Below are 13,464 nucleotides of genomic sequence, written 5' to 3'. Positions count from 1 at the left end.
AAGTTTTCTCTGCAGCCCTAGCTCAGGGTGTGGGAACTTCTGGTTGCCCACGTGCTTACTTTCCAAGGTTCCAGGTCACAGCAGGGATTCTAATTTCCATGACTGCATTCATGCGTCCGTTGAATTACTCCTTTCCAGAAGGAACTGAAAATTTTTGATTCATTGTCAAGGTTTCCCAGGTGTTTGTATTTGAGCACACACCTACGGTTAGTCGACTGGCAAGAAGTGGGGTGGTGACTGGGGAGAAATTCTCTGCCTTGAATTCTTGCTTCTCTTTCAAAGATATTCCTAGAACACTCCATTGACCCTTTGTGCTTGGGACGATGAAAGACATTCCTGGGTGGGCTGGTGTATTTTACACGATGTTCTCAGATGCTTTCCATGAATGACTCAGGCAAGTGTAAGCTGCACAGAATTCCGGTGCAGAGGAAGGGAGAGAGCGGTACTCTGCTCAACCACGGGTGTTCTCCTTCTGAGCAAGCTGAGTAATGCTGTGCTGAAGATGACTTGTCCAAGGAGAAGCCAGGGAGTAGGAGTCAGGCTCTCTGACTTTAAACGTCAACATAAATGGAACAAATATGGGCAGGTGATTTAACTTCTTTGGGGCTCATTTTCTAATCTGTGAAGCAAGGAAATGAATACCTATTTGCTCATTTGTTGTGATGGGAAAGGTTAGGTGCAAAACCAGGTTGACCAGTATTTATTGACTGTTTGGTGAAAGAAGAGTGGCTGAAAATACTTGCAGTCATTAGAAAAGGTGCCTGAAGGAAAAAGAGATTGTTCAACCCATGTTTAGTGTCTGGTACTAGGGATATGGTAGTACCATACTACACTACGGTAGTACCAGACACACAAAAATATGGCAAGATGTGCTCTTGCCCTCAAGGGCTCACATGGTAATTTAAGAGATAGACATTGAATAATTAACTGTGCATTTAATTATACAATTAAAATTGTGATAAGTACCACAAAGAGGATTATGGTATTAATATATGAGAATAGAAGAAAACTTAGTCTAGTCTCAAGAAGCTGTTCTATATGGGAGCGACATTTAAGTTGAATTATGAAAGATGAAAGGTAAAGAGGGAAGTGGCAAAGATGTGGGAGATGTTTTTAGGAAGAAGAGGCACTGCATATGCAAAGGTTTGTGAGGCAGGAAGGCACATGGCAGGAATGTGGAATTGAAAGCAGGCCTTTGGGGCAAGAACAAAAAGAACGAGGGATGGGAGAGTGGTACCAGATAAGGCTGAGAGCTAGGTGGGAACCAGTCCAAACATGGCCTTGTGGGACAAGGTAAGGATTTGGAATGTTTATCTTTAGAAAAATGGGAAGCCTTTACAACCTACAGATCAGAGAAAACAATTGCAAACCATATCTTTGATAAAGGGTTCATTTCCAAATATATAAGGAACTCCTACAACTCAGTAGTAAAAAAATGAATAACCTAATTAAAAAATAGACTTGAACAGATCTTTCCCCAACGAAGACAAACACATAGCCAACAGGTATATGAAAAGCTGCTCGGTGCCACTGATCATCAGGGAAATGCAAATCAATACCACAGTGAGGTATTATTTCACACGTTAGGGTGGCCATTATGAAAAAAAAAAAAAGACAAGTGACGGTGAGGATGTGGAGAAATTGGAACGCCTGTACTCTGCTGGTGGGAATGCAAAATAGAGCAGCCACTATGCAAAACAGAATTGAGGTTCCTCAAAAAATTAAAAATAGAATTACCATATGATCCAGCAATCCCACTTCTGGGCATTAATCCAAAAGAAATGAAATTAGGATCTCCAGGAGATATTAGCACTCTCACATTCATTGCAGCACTATTCACGGTAGTCAAGATGTAGAAACAACCTAAATGTCCAACTACAGATGAATGGATAAAGAAAATGTGGTATGTACATACAGTGGAATATTATTCAGCCTTATAAAAGGAAGTCTTGTAATATGTGGCAACTTGGACAAATCTTGATGACATTATGCTAAGTGACATAAGCCTGTCACAGAAGGACAAACACTGTATGATTCCACTTATATGAGGAATCTAAGACAGTCAAACATACAGGAGTAGAGAGCAGAATGGTGGTTGCCAAGGGGTAGGGAGAGGAGAAAAGGGAAGTTGTCGTTCAATAGGTATAAAGCTCAGTTATGCAAGATGAGTAAAGCTTAGAGATCTACTGTACAGCATTGTGCCTGTAACTAACAACACCATGCTGTACACTTAAAAATCTGGTAAGAGTAAATCTCATGTTAAATGTTCTTACCACAGTAAAATTTAAAAGAAAGAAAAAAAATAAAGAAAAATGGGAAGTCTTTAAAGGGTTTTAGTGAGAATGACACAATCAGATGTTTTTTATCACACTGAATTCATGCTGGAGAATGAATTACTGAGGTGTGAGTGCATGAAGGGAAGCCAGAAAGGATATTTTGAAAAAGAGACTTTCAGTTCCTTCCTGCTATGGAACAGGAATCCAGTGTCCCCATTCTGGTGTCTTTTTTCAGGCTTGACCTCTTGAGTAGATTCTGAAATTTTTGTTCTCCTCTTTCACACCCATAAGACTTAATTTTCTTATATTCTATTCTTTCCAAACCTCTGTATGGTAAAGAAAATATGATTGCTTCTTGATATGATCTTGATGGGAGATACACTAACCTTCCAAGTAATGTAGCTGAATTCTAACAGTGCTGTTACTATCTTTCCTGATCATCGCACATTTATGAAGCAAATATAACCTATAAAGAAAAGTCAAGGATAGATAAATAGATGATAGATAGATCGATCATATCAATTAATATGCTTTTAGCTGCAAGAAACAGAAATCCCACATAATAAGAAGGCTTAGGGCAGGGTAGTTCTAGGTTGGTTCATTTGAAGACTCATCATTATTTTAGGGATCTAATTGTTTTTCTTTTTGTATTCTACTGTTCTCAAGCTCTCTTGATGGTGCAGAGCTAGACGTAGCACTATTACTAGCATACCCTATCATTCCAGATCCAGAAAAAGGGTTCATCTCTTCCAGATGTATCTTTCTGAGAGAAAAGAAATCTTCCTCAGAAGCCTCCGCTGACTTTATTCATGTCTTATACTAAGTCATTCACAGGGGAATGGGATTATTATGCATTTCAACTATTAACTAAATTATCTTAAACTTATTAAAATTCTCATCCTAGGACTGGAATTGAAGGCAGGTTTTCCTGAAGCAAGAGGCTTTCGTGGTCCCTCGATACAATTAGGATCTCTTATTAAGGGAAAATGGTTGTTGGTGTCTAGAACATCAATAGTGACAGCCTCACACATAAAAATTAAAGGTAAATCACAGAACAATTGAGCAAATGAAGGATCTCAAAGTGTTGTCTTCAGAACTGCAGCATTAGCAACCCCCGTGAGCTTGTTAGAAACGCAACTTCTCCAACCTATTCAGGGCCTGCTGAAGCAGAATGGATGGCCATGGGCCCAGCAGTCTGTGTTTTAAAAAGCTTACAAGGATGGACTTCCCTGGTGGCGCAGTGGTTAGGAATCCGCCTGCCAATGCAGGGGACGTGGGTTCGAGCCCTGGTCCAGGAAGATCCCACATACTGCGGAGCAACTAAGCCTGTGTACCACAACTACTGAGCCTGTGCTCTAGAACCTGCGAGCCACAACTACTGAGCCTGCATGCCACAACTACTGAAGCCCGTGCGCCTAGAGCCCGTGCTCTGCAGCAAGAGAAGCCACCGCAATGAGAAGCCTGCACACCACAATGAAGAGTAGCCCCCTCTCGCTGCAACTAGAGAAAGCCCGCGCGCAGCATGGAAGACTCAACGCAGCCAAAAATAATTAAATAAATAAATTTAAAAAAAAACTATTAAAAAAAAGAAGCTTACAAGGGATGCACAGAAAAGTTTGAGAAGCACTGCTATAGAATTAGAGAACATGTTAGAAGGTTGTGTCACCCACAACTTGGCACTTGCCATTGGCACTTGCCATCTACCTCTACAAGGTTTAAATTATGAGCCACTGCAGCTGCTGACCTTCAACGCCCCCTGAAAGGAGTTCAGGGTGGAGACCAGACATGAGGCACTCCGTTCTGGAAAAAACTGGCAGAACAGGTCTTCAGATAGATATTTTCAGGACATGATTTTATGAGCCCAATTCTTGCATCTCCTCATATCTAGAAAAGCGCTAAACTCCTTCATGGTGACGACTGCTCCTTGTGACTAGCAGAGACCTTCTGCAAAAAATGTGTGTTTGATTGCATGTACTCCCCCTTCAGCATCACATATATACGAACCTTCCCCCCTTCTTCTTTGGAGCAGTTTCTGAGAGCTATCTGAAATGCCGTCTCTCGGGCTATAGCCCTCATGTTGTCCCAAATAAAACTTAACAGTAGTACAGGTCTGAATCATCAGAACCTTGGCAACACCTTAATATTTCAAAGTTGTTAACAACTATCTCTAGGGGCAAGTCTGTGTTTACTGAGTTATGACAAATTTATTATAAAGAAGGAAAACAAGTGTAGCCAGCCATCTTAAAAAATGTCCCAACCACTGCTTCTCAATATAGAAAGACTAAAGCTACATACATTTGTCATACAACAAATCTCATCTCTGTCCCCTGAAATTCCCCTAATTTCATTCATTAGAAGGGGATTTAAAAAAAAGACTTAAAGAGCACCTTACAGCAGCATTCAGTTTTCCTATGAAGTAACTCAGCATCTTAAATATTATGTACACTTCGTTTTTTCTTTTAGTAAGCTAGATACTGGCTTCAGAGTTTGTGGAAGTGGAGGGAAAACAACACACTCAAAACTACTCTAGGAATCTTCCTTTGGCAGAATAGTAGGTATCCAAGTTAAAAAATAGGAGGGTCATTTTGTTGCTTTGTTTTCCAAAATTTAAATCGTTTTTTGTTCCCCTTCTACATAAACCTCAGTCACCACTCCTGAGTGGAGATGGGCAGAGGCTCTGGCCGCTGCTCCACCGGCTTTCCCAGCAGCTGCTTTCTTATTGCTGCAGCAAGGCTTGAATAGATGTATGTCAACAAGGACTTCCCCAAAACGGCCTTTATAGATAGTGCCACAGTGTATTTTCTGTCTTTTCTAGTATGTGAGATGTAAAAAGGAAAACACTGGCGTTCTGTTAGAGCCAGAAGCCATCTCTGTATCTGAGCCGTCATCTGCCTGGTCACTATGACAAGGAGATTGAGCTGGAGAGGCACCTAAGGTGGTACTGTGAACATCAGAATGGTGACACTTAAATTCCTTCTGCAGTTTACTGATCTGGTTGCTTTTTATCTTGTTTCCAGATAGAGTTTTCACTTTCTTTGGTTTCCGTGTAGTCTTTAGACTGGGTCCTGCCCTTGCATCTACCACATGATTCCAGTTTTTTTTTTTTGATCCAGCTGGCAATTTCTTCCATCTTTTCACAAGCAGGACACCGGCATTACAGATGTCTCCTGAACGAGTCTCATGTAACCCAAAACAGCTCTGTAAGTCCTTTTCATAGCGTTAACTGTCAGCGAATCGAGAACTGGAGGATTTAGCTCTGCAAGTATAGCAGCCCTCTATACTTCCCTACACCTTTGGCTTGCGAAAACCAAACATCATTTCTTCTGGGCAATAGTCTTAGTATGCTTTGAAGGACACCAATAGTCCCTCCAATGTAATAACTTCCCCAATTCCACTTTCTAGATTCCTTCTGGGTAGTAAAGTGTTTCTTATAATCAAAAATACCTTTCAAAACTCAAAATGCCACTGGATGGACCCCTGGGCACGCGACGACCGAGACAGAGGCACCCAGGCAGCAAAGAGAACAGCTCCCGGCGGCTCGGGGGGTAAACGCAGCATCTGGGGTGGGAGGGAGAGTTCCGGCGGAGAGCTGCCCGCCGGGGCGGGCCGGGGCGGGGTGGCCGGAGGGAAGGGCGTCCCGAGCCGCCGCCTCCCTGCCCTGCGCCTGGCCCTCTTCTTAAGCTGCGGTTCTCAGATTTGAGTGTGCATCACCGGGAGGGTCTAAACAAAAGCCCAGCTTCCGATCCAAGTAGGTCCACAGAGGTGCCTGAGAATTTCATTCTTAACAAGTTAGGCTATTGGTTCAGAACCACACATAGAAAACCACTGAAATACTATTTAAGATTCTTGAAGTTAAACTATTTTTTTGGTTTTTTGTATTTTCCACTTCTCCTTTGATATCCCATCATACACACACACACACACACACACACACACACACACACACACACACACCCTGTAAGACCTAGAAATTTTTCCGTAGTATAGTCCAGGAATCTTGTGATAATTGATGGCTGAAGATAGCTAGTGTAACACCAGCTCTGTTACCCCTCATGCCGACCACCCAGTATACTTATAACATTAGAAGGGCAAAGAAGGAAGGCCTACAGGTGTGATGATTCTTTTTTGTTTACCAAACAAAGGAATGGGAGCGTCTTAAAATTCAAGCTACAACATAGGTATTCTACTAGGAAGCAAATAAGGAAAGAAAGACAAGCCATAACCAAAAATTAGTTTTTTTGGTAGTTTTAGAGAATAGCATGCAACTCTAACAGAGAAATTGGATACATGATGTCCTGGAAATAAAACTGACTAATAATACATAAGAATTGGAACAAGCTGTGAGACCTACGTTTATCAATATTTCAAAAAGGATAATCAATTTTACCAAAGACAGCTGAAGCTGGACCAACTGAAAAAAGGGGGACTAGGGTATGAGGTTAGAGTCATTTTCTAATGTTTTGATTCTATAGGTTTTCATTTGGAAGAAAAACATAGTTCACGAACTATGTGTGTGAAGATTAGTATTGCAGAGTAATTTTAAGTTTTAAAATATATATACATTTTTGAAAATAAAATTTATTTTATTCCAAGTATAAAAGAATAAAAAGATGAATACAGCATTTTTGGAAAATTTTTGGAAAATTTAAAACTAAAATTTTAAAATGTTTACCCATATTCTCACCTTACAAATACAAGTTTTACTATCTGGCTGTATTTTAGTCTTTTTTCTAAGCATCACTTTTACATAATTTTGGTACAAAATTGACACGTAATTTTTACAGTGTTTCTTTTTCTAAATATTATAACGAATGTTTACCATTATTCAAATATTTCATTAGCATATTTAATGTCTAAATACACATTCATAAAGTATCACAATTTATTTAAATTTCCTTTATTGTCAAACACTTTGTCCCCCCCCCCCTTTTTTCGCTATTGTAAATAGTACTACAATGAGTACATTTGTACATAAAACTCTCTCTGTATTTAAGATGATTTTTTTTTTTTTTTTTAAGATGATTTTTTTTTGGATAGATTCCCAGGTTTAGGATTACTTGTCTCAGCCTTGGACATTTAAAAGACCCTTTCTACATGTTGTCAAATTATTTCCCAAAGAGGCTATAACACCTTTTTTCTCTTTCTCACTAGCAATACTCTATGTCCAGTATTGAGCACTCTGAAATTTTTTATCTCTGCCAGTTTGACAGGAAAAAATTATGTCTTGTTTTGTTTTTATTTGCATTTCATTGTTTACTAATGAACTGAATCTTTTTCATGTTTGCTGATGAGAGACATTTTCTCTTGTATGCATTTCCTAACATTTAATTCAGTTAATTTTCAATTATATAAATATTTTCATATTTATTTATGAGAAAAAATGAGTATGGATTTTAAGAATTTTTAAGAATATAGATTTTTAAGAATTTAATAAAATAAAACCTGAAAATACATAAAACAATTTAGTTGGTGTTAGAGAACCGAGTATTATACACAGAAGAGCTTGTGGTTCCAATTTTCATCTTTGGAGCTCAGATTTCAGTACTGTGTTTGAGGAAAATAATTTCAAAGAAAACAATCGTCACATTAGGATAACTATATGCCAGTGCACTTGAAATCTTCCCAGCCTAAGCACAACATGAAAGACGTGGCCGATTTAGAGACTGTCACCCTCAAATGGAAGAAGTTTGCTCCACATTAAATGGTTTATGTTCTTTCCTTATGATCAAACTATTAGGGGGAGAGGGTCTAAGTGTTCAGTGCAAACATCCTAAGTAACTGCCCCACCGTTTCCCAAACCCTTCACTGACCACAAGAATGAAAACATCTATCAATCCATTGCTTACTAAACACTGCCTGGAAGAAAGCAAGCTTGTTGATTTTGGTCGGTTTTCAAATTTCCTTTGCCTGTGGAAAGGTGACAGAAAGGGTGTCAAAAAGGCCAATGCAACACCTGGATATGAACTGCATCAAGATTCACCCTTTGGAAGAAATACTTGGCCTTGGTCAATGGGGCAATTGATCTCTGGGGCTATTGACAAAAGCCATAAATGTATGCTCATTATTCTTGTTCTGTCAACAGCCTTTGACATTTCTATTTGGCCCATCATAGATCAGTCATGGGGAAATACAAGGTAAGTGACTTGCTTTCCCTTAAGTTCAGAAATTTAAAGTATCTTAGAAATCGAATTCTTTACAATTTAGTACTTTTGCTTTAGGTCTTTCTCAAGAGGTGAAGCATAGTTAATGCTCTACATACATGTCTTTATGTAAATAGTAAATAAATATATAAATATATATTTATTTTTTATTTTACAAATAAATATATGTCTATATTTAGTGGAATTTTTTTCTATTTAAGACAGTGCTGTGATGATGTTCTATATAACATTCTGTTTATTAACCTTTATTAGAAGAAATTTATAAATTTTAGAAGAATAAAAATTTTGAACAACCAATCATGTGCAACTTTAATGTCCATGCTTCTGAAATCTATTTTATTTGTATCAGTTCGCATCAATGATATTAAGTTTCCTTTAGAAAATGAGAGCAGTGCTGATAAGGAGAAAACAATTACTTCATAAAAAATACAAAGATGAAACTCTTCTAACATTTAAGTATCTATGTTCAGTATGGAAGTGTTTGTGTGTAGCTATCCTAACTTTCCTGTCTCCTTTTCCTGCATGTCCAGTAGAGCATATACAAAAAATTTAAAATACGAATTCCCAATTTCCCACATCTCCTTTGGGTGCCCCTTTTGCCAGCACTCCTCTTCGATGTGGATCGTCTCCAGGGAATCTTAATGGCTTTTGTTTCCAAAAGTCTATGCCCCTAAGGCAGTAGTTCTCCATAAAGGGCAAATGCACCAGGGCCATTTTGGCAAGGTCTGGAGATAATTCTCAGTTTCCACAATTGTGGGTGCTACTGGCATCTCGTGAGTAGAGGCCAGGGATGCCACTGAACATCCTACAGCGAACAGGACAGCTCTCCATACCCCCCAACAAAATATCCAGCCCCCAAAGTCAATAGTGCACCAGTTGAGAAACCCAGTGCTTGAGCAACAGTCAGGACTCTGTGCAAGGACAAAACAAATGTGAGGAATATTATAAGACAGTTGATCTCTCCCCTGCTACAGAAAATGATTCATTTGGATGAGAAAGGAGACAGGATGGATGGGAGGAAGCAAGATGAACAGAGATAACCTTGGGGTCCCAGAAAGACATGTACTTCCTCCACCTCCATTCCCTGCCTCTGAGGTTGGGTCTCAGGAAGATAGGGGATGGCTGTGTGTTTGGTGTAGGCAGATGGGACCATAAGGAAATGACAATTCCTATGCCTCAGCACAGAAGCAGCAGAAAGTGTGGTTCCCTTGGCCCGGCTTGGAAGAAGCATAGAGAATGCCACTTCTGAAGGAGACTTGAGCATGGGAACAAGAGACGCCTCAGCGGCTACCACGTGGGCCAATGACTGAGGCCCAGATGCGCTGATGGATATCTTAGCAGAGGCCAGTCTTGTACCCCTCTAAAGTCCCTGGAACATAGATACGACCCTGGAAAAGTGGGGTAACCCAAACTGACTAGCCCCTCACCCCAATAAGAGAAGCTGAAAAATGAAACGGATTTAAATTTTTATGTTACGTGTACAAGTTGCACGTCAGACATTGTGGCCCATGATCAGTACATGCTGCAAGTGGAAGTTCCGTTCCAAATTACTCAGATGATTGGAGATATATAAGTTTAACTCAACTAATTTAACTGAAAACAATCCTCCTTTTCATTTTGTTGTATTGAGTCAGAATAGGTATTACTAACCATTCAACATGATATTGGTGTTTGATTCTGAGATCCCCACCTCTTCCATTACCAAAAGTGTTTTAGAATTTTACTCTGTGTTTGTGTATCAGGCCCAGTGACACAACTGAAGACAGTCTGGCAGGTTTAAAACCAGGGCTAGCTTAGTATAACTACCTGGTTCAAACCCATTTCACATATTGAATTGCTATAATTTTAAGGAGAGTTTAATTTTTTTTTAAAAAAAATCATTATCTGGTATGACAAATATAGTTTTGTGGTATTTGATCTGGCTCATTTTTTTAAAATGTAAGATTATGTAACAAGCTGTCACTGACACCTCTGTTAACTAAAGCCAGTATTATCTTTCAAGGGTGTCACTGTTCTATTGATATGAGTCTCCACCCAGAAACCTAGGAAATTTACCCAACTATTCATCAAGAATTCTGGACACCATTATCAAAGGAACAGGACACGTGTTGGCAGAGGACACAACACCCTCTGCTGCCAGTTCCGGCAACGATCCAATGTTTGTGCACCAACCCCCAGCCAGAGGAAGGCTTTTTTCCTATAGCACATCTACTACATTGTCCCCTTTGGATGCAAGCTGGTCTTCTCCCTCTGTTAGTAAGCAATCTGTTTATTTGCTTTTGCCAAATCATTTGGTGTCCTTACCTCTCATTGGAAACTAGATGTTAAGATGAGAACCTGGGAATTCGCCTTCCTCAGTGAAGACAATTATTTATTAGACAATCCTTGACAGCATACTCTTCTGCCACAGCAGCAAGTTGACTTGGGGATAACTGACACTGATACGCACCCTACTTTCCTTCCAGCAAATCTACATCTGCGTTGGGTATCCTTTCCCAAAGCATCACCGCTTAAGGCTATCTATTTATTTACATTGATAATGCCTCCGTTTATTTTTTGAGGCTCTGGGACATATTATACAAATTCAATAATAAAAACACTGCCCTGATATAAAGACATTTCTTGGAGTCCAGAAATAACAAGTTCAATCAGCGCTCAAAGTTACATAAAAGCATTTCTAATCTAAAGTCAATCTCCTCTCCTCTACACAGTCTGGAACTACTGGAAATGTGCCATGGTTTCTTCTCCTCTTGGGTTATACAGAAGTTGCTTTACTGTTTATTCTGGAACTGTTTATGGGAACATCTCTGACATGTCAAAGTGAAAGAGATTAGAGTGATTCCTGATCTGCCTAGAACTTTATCTAGCATTACCCTTGGCACTTACTGAAATCTTATACCAGTTGGAATCACCATAATTTTACAAAAGTGATATCACTGCAAAATGTCATTTGTAGAAGAAAAGAAAGTCAGAAGGGTCTTAAATAGATTCTCAGGAGAAATGTTATGGTATAGAGGAGGAGATGTATTGAGCAGAGGCTTCATAATTGTCTTCATATTTATGGAAAGTTATCATAGTTAAAGTACTTATATTATCCTTCATCTATGAAGAAAACACCAGGGAGGGGAAAGCCAGAATTTATGAGTAAGAAAAAACGGTACCAGTAGTAAAGATGGTTGGCAGCATGACATCATGGAAAGACTGTGGATTTTAATGTTAACACACCAATAAATTAGAATCCCTAGTATGTCAATATTATTAAGTATTAGATCTTGGGTGAGAAATTTACTTCACTTTTCTCATAAAATAGGAAGTAGTGATGCAGAATTTTTGGATGGCTTAAATGAGACAAGCATATTAATGCACTGAGCACAATACCTGACAAGGAGTAAAACCTCAACTATGATGGTTTTTTATCTGACCTTTCTGGTCTTTGATTGATTTTAAAAGTTAATGACTTTCTGATTTTTTGACCCAGAGGTGTTGATAGTCACATGAGTCTGACAATAGTCCCAGACCCACAGAATAATTTAGGTGGTTGAGATGAAAAAAACCCACAACTTTTCAGTAATCTGCAGCTCTCTGAGTAGATAGTTCTCAAACTTACCCCCGGCAGAAAGGGCTGGAGAGCTTAGCACTTCCTACAGTAATGTCACCCCACAAACTACTTTGCTTAGCTCTCTCCATCTATGCTTCAACTCTTCTTGCCGAAGATCCAGCACTTAAATCCTTCTCTATTGTACCCGAACTTGCATTGCTCACACCTCCCCTCCCTGCAACTTTCACTCCATTCTCGTCTTTCTTCAGCCCCCAATTACTCTTTTCCTAACGACCTTCAAAAGAACTGTCCCAGAGAAAGACAAATATCATATGATATCACTTATATGTGGAATCTAAAAAATAGTACAAATGAACTTATTTACAAAACAGAAACAGACTCACAGACATAGAAAAATTTATGGTTACCAAAGGGCAAGGGGGGGGGTGGGATAAATTGGGAGAAGGGGATTATCAGAGGCATGCTGTTAACAGATGCTACGTAAGATAGATAACCAACAAGGAATGGAAAAAAATCAGAAAGGAGTATAGATATATACATATATATGTATAACCAAATCACTTTGCAGTACACCTGAAATTAACACAATATTGTAAATCAACTATACTTCAGTTAAAAGAAAAGAACCGTCCCATGGTTCACATCATATGGAAATAAAATTCTCATGGTGACTGAAAAGTTATATGGGAAAAGCTTCACATAAGCTAAAATTTTGTATGGAACAAACTTTTGGTAAGAATGGATCACTATACAACTTCAACCTGACCTTCCAAACTGCCTTCTATTAGTGGTCTCAAAATCTCTATTAGTTCTTTTCTTGGTTCCTTAATAGGCCTATCTCACCCTTAACAGCCAATGTTAGTTTCCCATTATTAAACTCTTACATTGTGGCAGGCACTCTACAACAGCCTAATCTCATTGAATGGTTATTGCAATCCTGCAAAGTTGTCCCATTTTTACCTACAAGGAAATTGAGGCTTATAGAGATTACGTAACTTGCTCCAGATGGTCAACCTTGGCTCTGAAATGGAAGCAAAGTTTATGGTAAAAAACAAACAGGATGGACAGTTGATGAGAACATCTCCAGTGAACAGAGGAAAATTCTGGTAAAGACTGATTTATTTTCCACCATGTTTCAATGTGTCCAAGAACCTCCAAGATTTCTGTTTTCCATGAAGCATGTGATTATGCTTATTCTAACACCACTGAAACCATTTCTCTGACTTATAAAATCTTTTTACTAAAAATATCATTTCCACAAGTCTTGAGTCCAGTCATGGAAATAAGTGGTACCAAGCTCAGACGAAAAGGTTTTCCTTACCTATTTCCTATTACTATATGAAAAAAGTAATACTGAATTTTATTCTTAGGGTAGATAGACATCCATATATATATATATTTATGGCTTAGTTATATTTTGGCTTGGAGGTAGAGAGTTAAATGACATAATTCCTGGTTGTTTTTAGGA

At 38.9% G+C, this 13,464-nt stretch overlaps 1 pseudogene; it reads right to left on the bottom strand.

Annotated features, from left to right (window-relative positions):
* Positions 1-4,876: 4,876 nt before the first annotated feature.
* On the bottom strand, positions 4,877-9,241 carry LOC137752162 (SIN3-HDAC complex-associated factor-like; annotated as a pseudogene).
* Between the last annotated feature and the right edge of the window lie 4,223 nt (positions 9,242-13,464).

The sequence above is a fragment of the Eschrichtius robustus genome, chromosome 18, assembly GCF_028021215.1.
Source record: "Eschrichtius robustus isolate mEscRob2 chromosome 18, mEscRob2.pri, whole genome shotgun sequence".
Taxonomy (NCBI): Eukaryota; Metazoa; Chordata; class Mammalia; order Artiodactyla; family Eschrichtiidae; genus Eschrichtius; species Eschrichtius robustus.
This window is presented reverse-complemented; position numbering and strand designations above follow the sequence as displayed.